Below are 21,780 nucleotides of genomic sequence, written 5' to 3' on the forward strand. Positions count from 1 at the left end.
GTGTGTGTTGTGTGTATGCTTTTGTGTGTTGTTTAGTTGCCAAGGGGAAGCTCAGCCAAGCAGGAGCCTATATACATTCAGCAAAGGTAAAAAAAAAAAAAAAAAAAATCCCTGGAAAGTGTTAGCATAATTACCCAGCCAGTCTGTTTCTTACCTGGAGGTAAATGCAGTCTCTACAATTCCTGTCAGTTGTGACGATCATTCATGATGCAGAAGTGTGCAGGGAAAAGGTCCCCCCTCTCCCATTCCATCTAATTTCTCTAACCCTCTAGCGTAGCTAGAGATGAACCCAACTCCTATAAAACAGAAACAAACTTCAAATCCATGTCAGAGCCTGCCAGAGAGAATGATTTACAAACTGCCAGCAGAACATTGGTGTAAACAAGATAATGCACATTAATTCTCGGCGAGTCAATTAGCATTCAGTTATTCTGAACAGGGTCTGACCTTGATGCTTGAGGATCTGAACAGAATGCAACCTGTAGCTTAAAGGAAAATGCCATCTTTTCTTCTCGGAATGGCAGGTCTCAAGGATTCAAAGTCTCAAGAAGCACTCTTCTCATAAAGACGCACAAAGGGACAAACCCTGTCTCAACAGAACTCTTGCATTTCACAACTGATGTCTTTTTGCCTTTGAGGCCACAAACACTTTCATGACTCTCACCTTTGATCTAAATTTCTAAAGGATCTAAGTGTTATGCTGCATTCCAGAGGCATCTTTCACTTCAAGTCATCTGAGGGTTTAAAAGGTCTTAAAATAAGAACTGCACACATTTCTTTGGATATTTCTTAAATTGTTAATTCAAAGAAGAGGATTTGTTTGTATTTGTTATGCTTATTAGCATTATCTGTGCTTTCTGGGGGGGGGCGGGTATTTTTCCTTGGATCTGGGGAAATGATCAACCAGAGTCCCTCACAATATTTTCCTATTCCAGATACTCTAAAAAGATGTGTGACCCACTTGAGTCCACTGGAGCAGAGTTTCCCAAAGTTGAACGTGCACATGAATCTCCGTGGGCCTTTTAAAAGGAGATTACCCCAAAGATACAGATGTAGTGAAAAGAAGGAAAACATGTACCCCAATGTTCATAGCAGCAATGTCCACAACAGCCAAACTGAGGAAGGAGCCCAGATGCCCTTCAACAGATGAATGGATAAAGAAGATGTGGTCCATATACACAGTGGAATATTACGCAGCCATCAGAAAGGATGAATACCCAACATCTGCATCACCATGGATGGAACTGGAGGAGATTATGCTAAATGAAATAAGTCAAACAGAGAAAGTCAATTATCATATGGTTTTACTCATATGTGGAACATAAGTAATAGCACAGAAGAGCAGAGGGGAAAGAAGGTAAATCTGAAGGGGGGAAATCAGAGAGGGAGACAAACCATGAGAAACTCTGGGCTCTGGGAAACAAACTGAGGGTTTCAGGGGGGAGTGGAAGGGAGGATGGGGTAGCCGGGTGATGGGTATTAAGGAGGGCACCTGTTGTGATGAGTACTGGGTGTTATATGCAATTAATGAATCACTGAACACTACATCAAAAATATATTTAAAAATATATAAGTGTATATATATATAAAAATATACATATATAAAATAAAATAAAAATAAAGAGAGATTCTGATTTAGTAGATGTGGAGTGGAAGCTGAGATTCTACAAATCTTATAAGCTCCCAGCTGATACAGATGCTGCCGGTCCAACCGCCACACTGCAAGGCACTACCTGAGGTACTTGTCTGAGAGCCTTCTTCCATGGAACACGTAATTCTTTAAAATTGGGTCCTTTTGGGGCGCCTGGGTGGCTCAGTGGGTTAAAGCCTCTGCCTTCGGCTCAGGTCATGATCCCAGGGTCCTGGGATGGAGCTCCACATCGGGCTCTCTGCTCAGCGGAGAGCCTGCTTCCTCCTCTCTCTCTGCCTGCCTTTCTTCCTGCTTGTGATCTCTCTCTGTCAAATAAATAAATAAAATCTTTTATAAAAAAAAATAAAGATTCCTTTCACAATTTCAAGACTCTGCTATTTGTAACAGAGGTGTTCACTAAATACTATTCCAGATGAGGGGTCTCAAACTTTCCCAGTTCATAATACCCTAGGCATTCAGGTTTAGAGGAACTCCTCCAACACCAACCCCTGCATATCCAGTGGGCCCCCATTTGAAATAAGTGTTCTGTTTGTTCTTGTCAGTTTGCTTACTGTTCATTTGTTTTGCAGGGTTCATAGTTGTCCACCCTTGTTAACTAGATAGAGACAAACCCAAATTTTTTTAAAGATTTATTTTTTTATTTTTTATTATTTATTTTACAGACAGAGATCACAAGTAGGCAGAGAGAAAGGAGGGGACAAACCCAATTTTAAGGATATTAATGGCCCTTGCTTCTACTGGACTACCAAATCATAAAGAAAATACTGATGAAGACAGCAGATGTCAAAATATTCTTTCCCTCAGAGGTTGCAGGATCAATTGGCTGGGTCCTGGGTGAAGGCAAAGTAGATTCTTTACTAGAAACAGACAAGGCAGTTGGCTGCTGAGGATAAATCTGACAGGGAACCAGAACAGCGTTCTTTGTGGAGCCCTTCTCTAGTGCATTCAACAGACAACCTCCAGGCAACACTTTGCCTCATGCCCAGCCTATCCGTCCCCAACATACACACACACACACACACACACACACACACACACACACACACACACTTCCTAGGCAATTTCTGGGGAATCATTTTAGAAGTCTCTGTGGTCCCATCTGTCCATAACATCTATTCCCCATCCCTTCTCAGGATTCCAAACAATAATAATATAACAATAAATAATAATAACAACAATAATAATTACCACTATTTAAATCATCATTACAACCCTTTAAAATAGGTATTATTATTATTATTCTTTTTATGCATGAGAACTCTAAGGCATAGAGAGGGTAAACAATTTCCCCAAGGTCACACATCTAATAAGCAGAGATACAAGCACAGATAATCTGGCACCAGGGTCCATAAGCTTAAACGCTCCATGATACTTATCCATACTCTTTTTTAAAAATTATTTTTATTCACGTATATTATTTGCCCCAGGGGAACAAGTCTGTGAATTATCAGGCTTACACATTTCACAGCACTCGCCATATCACATATCCTCCACAATGTCCAAAACCCAACCACCCTCTCCCTACCCTTCCTCCCTCCAGTAACCCTCAGTTTGTTTTGGGAGATTAAGAGTCTCTTTTGCTGGTCTCCCTCCGGAGTTAATCACTTCACCAAAAAGAGAAAGAGAGACAGAGACAGAGACAAACCTTATTATCCTCTTTATCTTTTACAGTGGATGGCTCATTAAAACCAGAGCCAAAATAATTAGCAACCAAATAAATTAGTTTCCTTTCCAAGAGAGTGTTTTCAAACACTCCCCTGAGGTGAGGGAAAATATTTGCATTCTGTCCCTGTTGGTGGGGTGTGTGCAGTGAAGTGCATTCCCTAAGAATGGGTTGGGTCCTTCTAAGGAAGCAGAAAATAAGAAGGAAAACAAAACAGTTGTTTCCATAGTAAAATATGTTGGCTCTTCTTACTCCCTTACATTTGAATAAATTCTATTCCCTCTTTGGGCATACATTTCATACTGCCTTTGTGAAGCTGCAATCATTACACCAACCCCATGCTTTCCCCAATTTTTTTAAAACCCACCAGTATTATTAGACTATCTCTGCCTGCCACTTGAATATATGCATCATATGTTTGTTTTTTATTTGTTTTTCACATATATTATTCTGATCTCTTCTACTTGATTCTAAGCATCTTGGTTTGAACACCTACTTTGGGGCACCTGGGTGACTCAGTCAGTTAAGCATCTGCTTTCAGCTCAAGTCATGATCCCAGGGTCCTGGGATGGAGCCCCACATCTAGGTCCCTGCTCAACTGGAAGCCTGCTTCTCCTTCTCCCTCACCTGCCATTCCCCCTGCTTGTGCTCTCTCCCTCTTTCTGTCACATAAATAAATAAAATCTTTTAAAACCATTACAAAATAAACACTTACTCCTAGAATACTGTGTACTAATTTTGGCTCTTTATATGTATTAAGTAATGGGTATGTTCATGCTTTCTTGGGCAAACACTGTCCTTCTCCTTTCCTACCCTGGGACAACTTAGCTATGTGTGATGTGCTAGGATGGTTAGTGCATCAGTTTACCTGTGCCTTCATAGTCTAGGTCACAGGCTTTCTATGTAGCCCCACTACCTGTATCGTGACAGAACTACGCATGACAGCTCGAAATCTAACTAACCATCTCATGCCAGTGCATCATGGTCACAAGGATACTGAGCAAAGGATGCAGGCTAGACCACAGCAAACTGAGCAACACAGCACTGAAAAAACAAACTGAGAATTCAGCCTCCATGGATAAAGATATGGGTCATCTTAAAGTTTCAGTTTAGGCACTGAGGACGTCTACTCCATTAAACTGATGTGGGCCAGCTGGAAAATTCAGAGAAAAGTTCTACTACATCCCATGTTCTCTCGATTAGTAATTCACTCATGTGTCCCTGAATTACATGAAGGAGCAGGTGTTTAAAAGACAAAGTTAATTTAGCGGCACGGGGGTGGCTCTGTCAGTTAAGTATCCAACTCTTGATTTTGGCTCAGGTCATGATCTCAGAGTCATGAGATCAAACCCTGCACTGGCTCCACACTGGGTATGGACTCTGCCTGGGATTCTTTCACTCCCTCTCCCTCTGCCCCTGCCCCCTCATCACTGCACATGTACACGCACACACACACTCTCTTTCTCTCTCTCAAAAAAAAAAAAAAAGGCAAAGTTAATTTTCAGCATTTGTCTGATGGTCCAGGCTGAAAAGATACTAGAAGAGATCATATGAAGACCCATTTTTGGACACTTTGAGAAAAATAAGAGTAATGTTTAGAATTTGTTTTGGACACTCTAAGAAAAATAACGGTAATGTTTAGAATTTGTTTGGACAGGCTACCTTAATGTTCTCTGGCAGAGTGAGGTATCCTGAAAATGGATAAAGATAATAAATCTTGATTTTACTGAGACTTTAATTTCATCCTCTATGGCATACTCATCGATGAACTGGGCAAATGTGGTCTGAATTATGCAACTGTGGATTGCACAAACAGACAACTAAAAACAAACTAAAGGCAACTCAAGGCTGCTATTAATAGGTCTGTATCAACCTGGGAGTTCCACTAAGTAATGAAAGTATACTGTCAACATGTTATTGGATACAGTCATTTACCTAAATGTTGACATTAGAATATTATTTACTTTTCCTACACAGAAACATGGGAGCAAACTTGCCCATTTCAAGAAAGTCACTTCCCCCCACCACTCACAAGAGCTTGGAGAGATTTAAAATGGGATAGGTTTTTATCAGTGGAGCAAAGGAGGTCTTGTGAAACTTAAAATGAAAGTGAATTGATAGATTAAGCTACCTGCAATTTTAACCCTTTGATTTCCTGGGTTTTGAGCTAACACCAATAAAAATCCATTACCATATTCATATCTATGTCTAGACTCCAAGAGTATATAAACAGACCAGTCTAAGAAGTGGACTATAAAGCAGGTCTCACAACTCCTTGGGACACTAAAATCCCAATGTGACATTTAAGCTTCCAGAAGACTACAAGTAACCCCATCATCACCATGGAAACGACACTTACTTGCAAGGCAACCTGAACCATTAAACTCAAGAGCCTCTGGAGTCTGTGGTCTTTGGGGATATAGTGAGACTGATATATTCTCCTCTCTGACCACTGCCCTCCCCTTCTGTGTCTCTCAGCTCTTAACTCTTCACCCTTGCCACGTCTAAGTCACCGGGTTGTCACTCTGGTTCTGGATTTAACTTGCATCCCTCTCCAGTTTGATCTTCAAAGTTAACATTTTTAATACTGACCCCACCATCATGCCAGAAACTCCTGCTTCCTCTTCATTGGGTTGTGTTAATAATCAAACAAGTTCATGTATGTGTAAGCAATTGAAAAATGTTGAGGTTATTTCTATTTTTGCTCTCATTTCTGGCACAGATGATACTACATGGCATATAAAAGGTATTCATTAAACACGTGTTGAATGAACCAATAAACAAGTGGAAAGAAATACATTCCATCCTAACACATCAAAATCAGGCCAACATTCCTGAAGTTAAGCAGCAACCCCCCTGAAACAAAAAGTTGACTTTAATTAGGTGTTTTGTCCTAAGCAAGAATTATGTGAAGTTTAGCATTCTTTTTCTATTTCTATGAAAAATATCACAGGAATTTTATTACGCATTACAGTGAATCTGCGAATAGATTTGGACAGTATGGGCATCTTAATAATATTAATTCTTCCAATCTATGTGACCATGGGATATCATCCCATTTATTTGTGTCACTAGGATAAGGATAGTCTCTTTAGTTTTTTTTTTTTTTTTAAGATTTTATTTATTTATTTGACAGAGAGAGATCACAAGTAGAGAGGCAGGCAGAGAGGTGGGGGGAAGCAGGCTCCCTGCTGAGCAGAGAGAACCTGATGCAGGGCTCAATCCCAGGACCCTGAGACCATGACCTGAGCTGAAGGCAGAGGCTTTAACCCACTGAGCCACCTAGGTGTCCCAGGATAGTCTCTTTAGTAAAAGTATTGAGAAAAAGTGAGTATCCAAATGAAAAAGAATGAAGCTGGACCTTTATCTCACACCATACACAATAATCAATTCAAAACTGATTAAAGTTTCTCCACATCCTAGATGAAGACATATACCGCATGATCTTACTTGTAATGTGGAAATCTAAAAAAGCTAAACTCATAGAAACAGAGACTAGAAAGTAGTTGCCAGAGGCTGGAGGAAATAGGAGGATGTTGGTCAAGGGATCTAAGCTTTTAATTCTAGGGTGAATAAATTCTGGTGATCTAATGTATAGTATTGAGATTGTATTTAATAGTTAGTAATATGCTGTATACTTGAAATGTGCTATGAGAGCAGATCTTAGAGCAATTAAAACTGTAAAACTCCTAGAAGCAAATATAGGGGGAAAACCCCTTGACACTGGCATTTGCAATTTTCTCATATATGACACCAAAAGCAGAGGCAACAAAAGCAAAAAAATAAGCAAGTGGAATTACATAAAGTAAAAACATTATTGCACAGCAAAGGAAACCATGAACAAAATGAAAAAGCAACCTACAGAATAGGAGAAAAAATATCCAAATCATATATTCAAGAGAGGGCTAATACCAAAAATATATTTTAAAAGCTCATACAAAGTAATAGCAAAAAACAAATTAACTGATTCAAAAAGTGACACCGGACCTGAATAGACATTTTTCCAAAGAAGACATACGAATGGCCAAAAAATACAGAAAAATGTGTTCCACACCACTAATCATCAGGGAAATGCAAATCAAAACCATTGACATATCTTCTTACACCTATTAAGATGGCTACGATCAAAAAGTCAAAAATTAACAAGTGTTGGTGAGGATGTGGAGAAACTGAATAACTGTTGGTGAGACTGTAAATTGGTATAGCCACTATGGAAAGTAATAGAGTTTCTTCAAAAAATTAAGAGTAGAATAACTGTATGATTCAGGAATCTCACCTGTAAAGATCCATCCAAAGGAAATGAAATAGTATCTTGAAGGGATATCTGTACTCCCGTGTTCACGCAGTATTATTAACAATAGCCAAGATCTGGAAACCACCTGAGTAAGTGTCCACTGAGAGATGAATGGATAAAGAAAATGTGGCATACAAATGCAATGGAATACCATTCAGCCATAAAAAGAAAACCCTACCTTTTGCAATATAATAAACCTAGAACATATTATGCTAAGGAAAATAAGCTAGATGAAGACATATACTGCATGATCTTACTTGTAATGTGGAAATCTAAAAAAGCTAAACTCATAGAAACAGAGACTAGAAAGTAGTTGCCAGAGGCTGGAGGAAATAGGAGGATGTTGGTCAAGGGATCTAAGCTTTTAATTCTAGGGTGAATAAATTCTGGTGATCTAATGTATAGTATTGAGATTGTATTTAATAGTTAGTAATATGCTGTATACTTGAAATGTGCTATGAGAGCAGATCTTAGATAGTCTCACTACTCCAAAAAAGAAAGTTAAATAGGTGATGGACAGGTGAATAAGCTAGATTGGGGTAATCATTTCACAATGTATTAATATATCAAAACATCACATTGTATACCTTAAAGAGATACAGTGTTCATTAGTTAATCATATCTCAATAGAGCTAGAGAAAGAAAAAGAACTGTGGCCTTTGTTTTGTAGAACAATGGAACCCCTTAGAGAATCTTAAGCAGTGGTATGACATGGATCAGAATTGCATTTTGTTAGGGTGATGAGGCTGGGGTATGGAAAAAGAATATGAGAACAAGCAAGGGTAGAAGGAGGAAACCAAACGGGAGGCTGTGACAGAGCACAGAGTAGAGGAGAGAATCACATGGATCATCAAAGCAGTCATGGGATGAAAAGAAGACGCTGAATTGACAGGTAATTGTGAGAAAGAATCTGCAAATGATTATCAAATGGCATTAAATCTAGTTTAATGTGAAATGCCCTGAGGCGTAATTGGAAACATATTCATCCTTGTTTTGCAATTCTGGGAATGAGGTAGCTCCGACAACTGAGTCATCAATTACAGTTCATCTTTCAAAGGAAATAGTTTGATGGTATTTAGACTGAGTGTGAATGCACTTTGCCCATTTTATCAATAATAATAGTTCATGCTTCACCATGAGAGACTATGGACTCTGAGAAACAAACTGAGGGTTTTGGAGGGGAGTGGGGTGGGAGATGGGTGAGCTTGGTGGTAGGTATTATGGAGGACACAGATTGCATAGAGCACTGGATGTGGTGCATAAACAATGAATCTTGGAACACTAAAAAAATTTTTAAAAAATAACAGTTCATGCTTCTAAAATTCAAAATGATGAAGTAAAAAGGAAAAATACTATTCTCCCTCAAACAGAAAACTAAATCTCATTTAAATACAGACTTGTGAACTTTTTTCCCACTGGAAAAGAGTAACTTCTGAAAATCTGATTTTGGTTGATTAAAAATGTCACTGACAGCAGACTCCCAAACCAATTTTTATTGGGGGGTGGGGGATAAAACAAAAGCAAAGACATGATTTACTGAACAGATGTAACATATATTATACAATGCTCTCTCTCACCCAATGTCAACACACTGTCAATTTGGGGAACAGATTGGTCCTTAAAGGTGCCATAGAGAGGAATGCATTCCTAATGCCCTCACCAGGTCTTTGATACCTAAGAGTTTGAAAATGAGAATGCACTGCTCTTTTAAAAACAGAGGCAGAGGACTTAAATGCCACTTTTCGATAGCACCCAGAGGTTTTGAGTATTAACCAGTTCTGAAAATATATTACGTGCTCTCTGAAGGAAAATTAAAACACAAATCAAAATTGTTGAGGGAAACATCAGTGCCCTCCAGTAGCTGAAGAGCTGCACAAAGCTGTGCTCACAGCCAGTAACACAGAAACTACATTTCAGTGCAACCCAGCCTACAAAGGAGAGTGTAGAGGGTCACCTCCCTGTAGTGGTATCAAATCCTCCACCTTCAGCCCCTCTCTTCCCAGAAGCTCCCTTGTTCCCTGCCTGAACAGAGAGGTTTAGAGAGCCTTCTGTAGGAGCTTTCAAGTTGCAAGCCCATTCCCCGCCCCCCCAACCCCCATTCCAAAATCGTAACTCTGTGGTTAGTTACCAAGCTGCCAGTCATACAGGAAGGACTGTGCTGGGATGGAGTGTGATCCGGTTCAAAGGCAGATTAAGAAAATGCCCAGACTTCTATAAATCATTTAAATTCCAAAGATGACTAGAGAATGAACCCAGTACAGATGCAGCTTTGGAATGTACCTTGCTAATAAGGAAACATGATCATTGTACAATACACATTACAATAAATCTTTATCTGAGAGTAATGCTGATATAAGCATTCTTCTGATTCCCTTTCCACCCTTCACAATCACAACTGCGCATTTTTTTAGCCTGAAATTCAATATTTACTCATTCATCCATTCAGCCAACATATATTGGAGTCATACTATGGATAAGATATTTTGCTGGATTCTGTGAGAAAATTCAAGATGTGTAAGACCCAGGGTTTTGACTACAGTGGCTTACAGTATAGCAGAGAGGTTAAATCCCTTAATTTCTGAAGGGGAAATAATCTTGAGTTTGCATATCAGGTCTGATTGTTGACCTTGGGGAAGCTATAGATCTGAGCTCTGGCTTACTTGTATGTAAAATGAGGATAATAATAATATATATCGTATAGGGTAAGCATTCCAAGAAGAGACTCAGAGCCACAGAGCCCAGCAAAGAAAATGGAAAAGTCAGATCAGCCGGCCTTCAGGACCACTAGTTTAGCATGAGCCAAGAGTAGTCAGGAAATGTGCCTTGGAATCAGACTATACATGGCCTTGAATGTCAGGCTAAGAGATGTGGGCTCTTAGGCTAAAAAATGATTGGGTGTCTCTAAAAGCTATTTTGTGTAGGAGTAAAGATGCAGATAAATCTATGCACTTCAAAAGGATAACTACATATGCGATGTGATGAAGAAACTAGAAGGAAACTAGAAGCAAAGAAGCTATTTAAAAGGTGACCAAAAAAAAAAAAAAAAAGCCAAGACACAATGTATACTCTCAACCTAATCATGAAAAACAAGCAAACAAATCCAAATAAAAGGGCATTCTACAAAATAATTAGCCTATACGCTTCAAATGTGTCAAGGTCATAAAAGATGAGAGAAGACTGAGGAAGTATGACAGGTTGTTGAGAATGAAGGATTCATGACAACTCAGTGTGATGTGGATCCATGATTGGATCCTGGAACAGATCAAGGACATTAGTGAGAAAACTGGTGAAAGTCAAATAAAGACTAGAGTTCAGTTGATAATATGGTTACCAATGTTAATTTTGATAAATGCATCATATATATATATATGTATATACATATATATATATATATAAAAGAGCTCTCTATATTATTTACATAACTTTTCTGTAAACCTAAATTTATTTTTTTTTAAGATTTTGTATTTCAGAGAAAGAGAGAGAGAGAACATAAGCATGAGCAGAGGGAGGGGCAAAGGGAGAAGCAGACTCCCCCCTCGCTAAACAGGGAGCCCAATGTGGGGCTCAATCCCAGGACTCTGGGACCATGACCTGAGCCAAAGGCAGAAGACTTTTGACTGATTGAGCCACCCAGGCACCCCAAGCTACACTTATTTCAAACAAAAAGGTTTTTCATTGTTTGTTTGGTTTTGATTTTTGGTCTTTTTTTTTTTTTTTTTTCAGTCTAGTCAAGAGAAAATATCAACCTGACAAGGGTAGTGGTTCTGAGAACTGGGAGAACAAGAAGCAGAATTGGTAAGATATTAAATGCTGACTGGGGTTGATAGGGTGACAGAGAAGTCATTTGAGAATATGACTCAAGTCTCACTGGCTGAGCAATTAGTAGACATTTACTTTTCAGAAGTCCCAGGAGGGAACAGGTTATAGAGGATGGGTAATGAGTTCTCCCCTGCACACTTGAGTTGTAGATGTAGACAAATTAATAGGAAACTGGATATGAAAGACAGAGAAAACGTGGGGTTTTAGTTTTGGGAGTCAACAATATAAGGTAATAGTTAGAACTATAGGAGTGAATACATTTACCAAAAGAGGGAGAAAAAAGGATGAAAACAAATGCTTTTAGGAAAATATCCATATTTAGGAAGAAGAAGAAAAAGGGGGGACCACATTTTAACTCTAATTCTTTCATCAGGGGAAAGCTCATGTTTAAAAATATAATAGATCTGGAGTAAACTGGGGCTCTGGAAAACACGTTTTCTATGCCCATGATGGAGGTAATTAGTGATGGGAATTAAACAACAACAGAAAAAGGAAAAGAGAAAATCAGGGTCATTTGTGTATGCTTTCAAATAAATAGAAAAGCTTCAACAAGTATGTTATTGGATTGATCAAGTTTGGGATTTGAAACCTCAGCGGCATGTTTTAAAAGAATGTAACTGCTTTTTACCATTAGCCTTAAAAGTTAAAACCCCATCTCCCCCAAATACCCTGGCTTCTTGTAGAGTTCCGTTATACATTTAGAAGAATAAAAGACTGCAACACGAGAAGAGCGGGATAGCCTGATTGCCGCGCATTTTAGGAAAATCTGCTCAAGAGTAGTATGGTATTTTAAGTTTTCCTAGAAAAGAGTACCCACACACATATTTTAAACATGTATGCCCATATGTATGCCTCACAAATCGAAAGTTTACACTTTGGTGAACCTGTTTTGAACACAAATGGTCTTCTGCTTTCCAGCTTCCTGAAGTAGCTGAAGAGTCGCCTATCAGCAAGTCCCCACTTTGTAGAGAATTGCTTCCCCACTAATTCTAAATGGTTCTTAATGCCATGGTCCCATGGGCCCTGTGCTGGACCTCAGTGCGGTCAACCAGAGCTCCTCCTTGGGATTTGAAATGGTAACTGATTACTTTACTTAGACTCTATGGTGATGAAAGCCACAAGTCATGACACTTGGAAACTGTCAACAGCCATGGTCTCTGCAAGTCTGCATTTAAAAATAAGAATAAGGGGTGCCTGGGTGGTTCAGTGGGTTAAAGCCTCTGCATTCGGCTCAGGTCATAATCCCAAGGTCCGGGGATCGAGCCCCACATTGGGCTCTCCGCTTGGTGGGGGGCCTGCTTCCTCCTCTTCTCTCTGCCTGCTTCTCTGCCTACTTGTGATCTCTGTCTGTCAAATAAATAAGTAAAATCTTTAAAAATAAATAAATAAAAATTAGAAAATAAAAATAAGAATAAAGCTGAAACGCAGGTTGAAGCTGATGTGAGACATCCCGAAGGAGTTCTGGTGTCATCTGGTTACTGCTCCCAGTTGTGGCTGGAGCACACAAGTATCACTACCCCCTTTCAACTCTCCATGTGAGCACATGACTTACTCCCAAAGCCTTCCAACAAACCCCCTTTTTTTGCCCCAGGTAGTTAGGAGTGGATTTGTGTCAGCGGCAACTGTAAGAGCCATCACTAGTACTCCTCAGGATTCTGCCTGGTTAAGAGGACTCTCTTCCTCATTCTTCTTTATAAGCCATTTCTAATGAATCCTTGTACCCTAGGACAGGATTTGTTCATTAAAGTTGAACTCTTAAACGTAGGGGGCCTCCTTTCTTCCTTCCTCCTTCCCTTTCTCTGCCTCCTTCGGTGTGTCTGTTTCTGTCTCTTTTTCTTTCTCAGTTAGCACTGGGGCTAAGTATGGCTTCTGATACCTAATCTAGGTCTAGAATTTTGGACCATTTGAAAGCATCCCTCTTATCTCCAACATGACTGTCATGTGAGGTTTGGTTTTCAGAAGAAACAGTCTTATTTTTAAACACAAAGACATAAATGCAGTTGGTAGTACAGGAGCAAAGAGAGCTTTAGAGCCAACCAAAACTGCACACGTGTCTCTCCTCAGCCACACACTAACTCTGTGACCTTGACTAAACTGCCTAACCTTCCACATTTCTAAAATCTAACAATGAATGGTTTCCACTGTGCCAGGCACTGTACTAGGCATTTCACCGGTCACCTTTACAAGGTAGCTGCTGTTATCCCCATTTTACCTATGAGAATACTGAGATTTAGAAAAGTTAAGTCACTTGCCAAAAGACAATGCACGAAGGACTCCAGAGCCCACATTACCCACCAGGGGACACGATACAATATCCGTCCCAAGAAGGGAAAGAAAAACAGATACATGCAACAGAATCTGACACCACTTGGACAGGATTTTTTTGTTGTGTTGTTTTAATGTTCACACCATGAAATAAGAATCAAATTAATCCTTCTATAGATGGCAGCTACCCACTACAGGTAAGTGAATGAGCAGGGCCACTAGCTAACTACTGTACTTCCCATGACGTGGAAACTGATCTTCTCTATTCAGAAAGAACACGGGCCCCAGAGGAGCAAGTTGGAGGAGCCCCACTTGCCTACTCAAGGAATTGACTCTTGGCTTACCCCATACTGCTTCCTGTCCTACCTCTTCCCGCCCTTGTGTTTGCCACTCCTGCTCCTGATTGTTTGAGCCCACAGAGCCCATGACTTGTATCATGAAGAGACATCTTCCCACAGCTAACCGAATGAGTGAAGAAAATAAATGGTATGTGCTCATGTTATCAAGCACTTTGTCTCTTTATATTAACAAATTAAATGACAACGTTCTTCCTTTGTCCACTATAGGCTAAACTGGGCCTTCTTTCTCCCTACTTTGCTCAGGGACTTTTCCCTCAGTCTTGCCCCTAATATAAGTGAAAATTAAAAACCTTCTTTCCAACACTCAATATCAGATACTTTCTCTGTGTGCTCAGATCTCTGAGATGCAGTTTTACTCTGTTACCTGATTTCACACATGAAAGTTGTCTATATTCCTCTTCCTAAAGAAATAAAAGGAAAAATGCAATTATAGGTTCTGTCATAGACTCTGCAGCACAGTATTAGCTCACTATACCTGTCACATAAATACCTTTACATTTCAATGGTGGCCACAGAGATGAGAGGGCAAATATATCCCTCACTCTTCTTTCCTTTTCTGTTTCTTCAGTTAAATTTTTAAAAAAGATTTTATTTATTTATTTGACAGAGAGACAGAAATCCCAAGTAGGCAGAGAGGCAGACAGAGAGAGAGGGGGAAGCAGGCTCCCCGCTGAGTAGAGAGTCTGATGTGGGGCTCTCATGACTTGTCATGAGAGGGTTTTTTAAATTATAACTATTACTTTTCTATGTCAAATTAATCACTGAAATTTGACAATGACATTTTTGGCCACTCTACTATGGATTCAGGCAAACTAGTTAAATAAAAATTAATTGAAGAAGGGACACCTGGGTGACTCTGGGTTAAGCCTCTGCCTTCAGCTCAGGTCATGATCTCAGGGTCCTGGGATCGAGCCCCATGTCAGGCTCTCTACTCAGCGGGGAGCCTGCTTCCCCCTCTCTCTCTGTCTGCCTCTCTGCCTACTTGGGATTTCTGCCTCTCTGTCAAATAAATAAATAAAATCTTTTTTAAAAATTTAACTGAAGAAACAGAAATTACTTTCATCATATAGTACTATGCCGTATTTCTACAACATTATTTGGAAAGATAAATTTAAAAGTTCTGTCCTTGACACACTTGGATAAGTGTGCTTACATGTATGTTTCTGGGTCTGCACCAGACAACGCATTTAGTGTCTGAGGCAGCGCAATAAACTACAATACTGCATTAAGTCTAGGGATTATTAATATTCATGAGACTCAATTTACTCATTTGTAAACATGGGATGATAATGTCTTATAGATTTAATATCAAGATTAGCTATCACAAGTATAACATATGCGGAGGTATACAATATTTAGTGAATGTTAGCTCTTGACATATGGCATGTGTTTATATGTGTTGATATAACCTAGATGTGCAAACACACATAATATCCACACACAAACACAAAACCTCTAAAGCATATAGTCAGAGACTCAAATGAGGAATTACTGAATCTGCAAACCTCATATAGCTATTCAAGAACATTCAAGAGATGCTTCAGTGTCTCCAGCCTCCACAAACAGGAATCCTCGTAGAAGGTAGGGTTGAAATTCACCGAGGCTCCAGTGATTTGGGGATGATGACTTTCAGAGCCAAAGAACAAGAGCAGAGACACTTGCCAACTTTATTCTGCTCATCTCTAGTCAGAACTAACAGTGCTATTCATTTTGAGTGACCCTAAACAGTTCTTCACATTTGGATGGTGTTTGTGCAGCCATTAAATTGACTCCCTGGGAACAAATGGAAAAATAAATCAGCAACAGGCACGTCTTTTGTCAGTTTCTATCAGCTTGGGCTGGCACTGCCTTTCCATTATTGGTCTCCAGGAGAACATGTGACCCATTGGGCAGATAATTAATGTGAGAGTCCTAACAGTTAACTTAGTTTTTCAGTATTTCCTCCAAATTTGCTCCTAGAAGAGTTCATGGGTAATGGGATGAGTTTTCAAATCAAAAGGACTTAAACTGGAACCGCAGGTGGACATCTCATGGACTGAGTAACTTCAAAAAGGTTATTCAACTTTCTGAACACCAATTTCCTCATCTGAAATATTTTCTACCACAAAGGTCTGTTCTTATAAGTCCATGTTCGTGTGTGTAAAGCACCCGCTGTATACTTGGCAAAATGGTAACCAGCTGTTAGCAGTTTATTTGCTAGAAAATGCCACTAGCATTTCCATCCACTCTAAAACCCTGTGATGGGCAACTGCTGAATTTAGAAAGATTCTGATCTAACAGAACAAAGGCATAAAAAGCTAAATGTCCTCAACAAGGAACACTGACTACACATTTATTAATCAAAGACTGTGTTGACATAGCTACTGAAAACTCATGATTTTTGCATGCACTAAAGCCATCTATATTTAATGCACTAGATAAAACATTTGACAAATGTCCATATTTAGATTTAACTAATAAGGGGACTTTCTACACATCTGCTTTGTTTCTCTAATACTCAAGTATAGCTAATAATTTCAATGAAGGTAGATTGCAATTAAGCATCAGTTTCGTATCTGTAATACAAGGACAGCAGTTCTTATTTAATACAGTTGTCATAAAACTTAACATAATTTCAATAAAAGTGTTAAATAAAGTTTGAAACATTTTGTAATTTGTGAGGTTTTCTACCATTAAGTCAACAATGGTTATTTCTCTAACAGCAAAGTGCCCACTTCAGTAATTTGCTGATTGTCATCCCAAATTACATTGATTATTGACACTACAAAGTTTAAAATACATGATTTTTAAGTAGTCAAAAATACATCACAACAATAAATACCCTTAAACGGTAAGATGGAGCAAAACCCTATCCCATACTTCAAAGAACATCCTAGTTTCTAAAAAGTCAAAGTTATAAAATGACCAGAAGTAGCTAGATTTGTAAAAAGTAGATCAGTGGCTGATGGTAAATCAAATTCTTTTGTTCTGCAGTATTTCTATGTCCAATGTGTTGAGCAATCACTTCTTATACAAAGCTGCAGATGCCCAGTGAAATGTGCAAACGACATTCTCTCCACTCTCCAGAAGTTAGACGCTCTTACACAAGTTTTGTGAGGCTTTTCGTCTTGAAATTTATCAATTTTTGGCTTGTATGTATAACCCAACGTCTAAAATCTGCCAATTTAATCAAACACATCCCTTTATCTACTCAAATTGCCAGGAAAAATAATTACCATGATAAAAGATTTATTCCCTAGGCCTACTGAAAAGTGATGAAAGCTATGGGTCTTCTCTGCATATACACACACATACAGGTCTGCAGACTCCTTCAGGAGATGGCCGACCACAGAGCCAACATTAAGCATTCTTGATATAGAAGTAGGTGTGTGGCTGGAAGCACGGGAAAGGCAAATTGTGAAGTCCATCTGTATCACATTCGTCTTTATACACGTTGTGACTAGCAGAGCAGTGTGACAAAGTAGGTTCTCTGTAAATGTTGGACAAGAAAAGAATGAGTGAAAAATAAAGTAGAAATGATAGGCAGAGGACAGCAAAGTCCCCTGATTCTCTGTTTTATGAGGGAATAACCAAATTTTCCCCTAAAAAAAAAAATGTTTACTCCCTGTAAGACCGACATTCTGTGAAACTCTACTGATACTCTCTTAGCACAGCCACCTCCTCTAAGGGCTTAGAAGAATTAACACAATTTCACATAGTGACTGATGTACAGCAAAGGAGGAAATTGTGTCTGGGAGGTATGAGTCTCCAGAGATCACAGGTTTTACTTGGCTGAGCTGAGTGATGTGTCGATTCTTGACTCAGTCACAGGTAACATTCTTGTTTGCTAGGCAATGACATCACAGCCATTCTCTGCAGACCAGAGAGGACTGAATATGCTCTGCCTGCCAGGACTGTCTGACGGCCCCTGGACATGTGTAGAGGAAGTAACTCATGAACTCACTATTCTCTCTTGTGGGCAGGGACATTTTCTGAAGTGATATTTTAACCACATCAGTTGTTACACCTACCTAATTGTCTGTCAGCCCAGGAATCTGTGTCAGAACTACCTATTCCCCTTATGCCATTGGCATTCCAGGGAAACCCTATATCCACAGAGAAGATGTAGACTGGCTGTTGTTTACAAATGTCTACTGTGCACAGCTCTGAACGTGAGGAGAAAACAGAAGACAAAGATGTCTCTGGAAAGTAGGAGAGAAAGTAAGGCTTCCCCAGAGACAGGTCACCATGAAAGCTTCTTCCATTCTTCATCCTTCCCTCATTGCCAACACAAGAGCACATCGTGTTTCTAACTCATTCAATTCCTCTGGCTGCTGAAAATTCCAAAGACAAACCAAGCAAACAGCAGGAGGAGTAAAGAAGAACCTGATCGGTCCTATTTGACTTCTATGTATCAATTCTATGCAAGAGTAGCAATATTCATTTCATGCCCCCCAAAAATGCCACAAAAAGGACGTCCTAAAGTCCTAGTGGATATAAACCACGGGTTGACGACTTCTGTGATCAAACATTAAAAGCAGAAACTTCTCTCTTTCTGACTCTTCACACACTTTATTTATTCTCTTTTGCAAATACTCAGAGCCATTTCGTTTTCTCCAGGCATTAACCCCTCTTCACATGATGGTGTTTAAAATCCAATAGGCCTGGAAATGCTGGTCCCTTCCTCCCTCTCTGCCCTCCAATCTCTACCACCACTCTCAGTTGCTGACTCCAAAATGGCACTAGGCTAAGAAAATAAAGAAGCCAAAGTATTGTGCCATTTCTTAGCAATTGTCATTTTCCCTTTTCATTGAAGATGTAATTTAACAGCTGAAAGTGAAAACTGAAAAGAATGAGCAATTCCTTTATTCAGGACTCTGTAGAAACATAACAATATTAGGCAGCTGCCTTGAGGAGACACAGCAAGCTTATTTATTTTAAGAGGCAGTACAGAGACTGGCTGAAAAAAATAAATAAATAAACCTTGTGTTCCTCCAGCCTCTTGGATTGTTATAATTTAAATGTGATAGTATGCCCTTCCCTCCATATGTTCACACATACATCCTTATGTGGATTCAATACACGATTTCACTAAATGAAATTGCATCTGGTAGTCCAATGCACAGGGCCTAAAGACTTCATTTTATTCCTTTTTATTTGAAGATGAAAAGTTTGATAATTAAGCGATCCGAACCATATTAGATATCCTATCGCTATTCTCACAATTTCAGTTTTAAAGCTTTTGAGCATGGATATCACTGCCAGCCTACAGCGACAGGCTGCAAATGACCTTGGCTTAGGTCATTGTCCAGAACACATATCCTTGGGGGATTCCCTCAGGTTTGTCAGCCTCTATTCGCTAGTGTCCTTGACACAGAACACTGGCTGTATAGCCCTGGCCAGGCTCTCCGTCTACCTAGTAAAGCAGAAGTGATTCTGTCAATAAATCTCATCATACATAAATACCTGAGGATGTCCCAACAGACCACCTGAAGAGCAAGTTCTGAATTTCAAAGACGTGCTTCCTGATTCTATAATTACAGAGCTGATGGTGAAGTCACAGAAAGCTCCTGGGGAGTGAGGAGAAACTTAAATGAGAAGGTATGCTCCTGGTTAGAAAACAATGCTGACTGCAGCTGGGTGATCTAAACTTTGAAGATTAAAAAGACACTTCATAAAGGCACAGGCTCTTGGCTTCATATTCGGCATGTCCAGAAAAACAAATTTAAAAGGTTTCGTACCATTTAAAGATATTCAGGGAAAGCAGGCCATTTAGAAAATACTTATCTTTTCCCCCAGCTTGCCACGGACACTTATTTATTAAGCAATCTACTGGAGTGAATAGATCAAAGTATTTGGTGATAGACACTATCAGATCCAGTGACAGACACTGTACTAAGCATTGAGTGTACAGAAGTCAAAATCAAAGCCTAGACCTCAAGAAGTTCAGTGTATAATTTGAAAAACAAATACAAATTACAATCTAAAATTCACCAAATTTGTCAAGGATTCCGTGAAGTCATTTCCAATGACTGACTGTATAAATTTTATTATATCCATAGAGATAAGACATACGGGTCTAAATGAATTATGGAAAAGCTTTGCTAATGAGGATAAATAAAAACGCCAAGTTTTTGATATTGCACAAGCCAAAGAATAGAGGTTATTCTGAGAAAAGTACAAGATTCTAGTCACATTTCTGGTACTACTGCAACATTTTGGCTAAGTCTTTTAATATTTCTGGCTCTGTTTCTTCAGCCCTTAAAATGTTATAAAATATTTCTAAAGTTTATCATAGTACTAAAATAATATCATATGTATTAAACATGGGATATCAAAGTGTTTCACATCTTAAAGTTTTACTACACATAATTTAATCTTTTTGATGATTCAGAAGGTTAGTCATCACTACAATGTCAACATATAAATGAAGTGGAGGGGCACCTGGGTGGCTCAGCGGGTAAAAGCCTCTGCCTTCGGCTCAGGTCATGATCCCAGGGTCCTGGGATCAAGTCCCGCATCGGGCTCTCTGCTCCATGGGGAGCCTGCTTCCTCCTCTCTCTCTGCCTGCCCCTCTGCCTACTTGTGATCTCTGTCTGTCAAATAAATAAATAAATACTTTTTTAAAATAAAATAAAATAAATCAAGTGGAGATAAATGCACACCAGGATTTTGGTTCATTTTATTTGCCACTGTATTGTGTTAAGCAATGATATCAGTCAGGGACCCAACAAGAAATGGATAACATATTCTTTTTTTTTTTTTTTATTTTTTTTTTTTTATTTTTTTATTTTTTTTAAGATTTTATTTATTTATTTGACAGAGAGAAATCACAAGTAGATGGAGAGGCAGGCAGAGAGAGAGAGAGAGAGAGAGGGAAGCAGGCTCCCTGCTGAGCAGAGAGCCCGATGTGGGACTCGATCCCAGGACCCCGAGATCATGACCTGAGCCGAAGGCAGCGGCTTAACCCACTGAGCCACCCAGGCGCCCTGGATAACATATTCTGGAATATGCCAAGGAAGGTCAAAATTCTATTCACAGCTGTGGGTCAGTGTAGAAGAACCACAAAGGAGAGTGCAAAAACAAGGGGAAGGGAGGGGTTAACAGAACCCGAAAGAAGAGAGCTGTGTAAAAGAGGTCACTCCTAGTCAAGGGACCCAAACACCTGAAGCGAGCCTACAGAGACTCCCAACGGTGAAACCAAACGAATTCACAGCCTTCGGAGGTGGAGACCTGGATGGAGAAAAATGAAGAGAATCTAGAGTGATATCAGAAGGTATTTAGAATGGTCCACCTTTTTACCCCACCAGTATCTACGCTTATCCTTTATCCAAATACAAAGTGTGTCAGCCATTTTGGAGAACAGTACGGTGGGTCCTCAAAAAATTAAAAATTCAACTACCATATGATCTCGCAATCCCATCCCTGGGTATATATCCAAAAGGAGTGAAACCAGTATCTAAAAAAAAGCTACCTGCACACCCAGGTTCACCACAGCATATCCACACCAGCCAAGATATGAAAAAAAAAAAAAAAAACAAAAAAAACTAAATGGCCTTTGATGGGTCAAGCAAATGTGACATATATAGATACACATATATAATGGATTATTATTCAGACTTACAAGAGAAGGAAATCCTGCCATTTGTGACAACATGGAAGAAATCAGAGGGAGTTATATTAAGTGAAATAAGCCAGAGAAAGACAAATACTATAAGGTAGGGATCACTTATAGGTGGAATCTAAAAAT

This window comes from Mustela erminea, chromosome 3 (genome assembly GCF_009829155.1).
Source record: "Mustela erminea isolate mMusErm1 chromosome 3, mMusErm1.Pri, whole genome shotgun sequence".
NCBI lineage: Eukaryota > Metazoa > Chordata > Mammalia > Carnivora > Mustelidae > Mustela > Mustela erminea.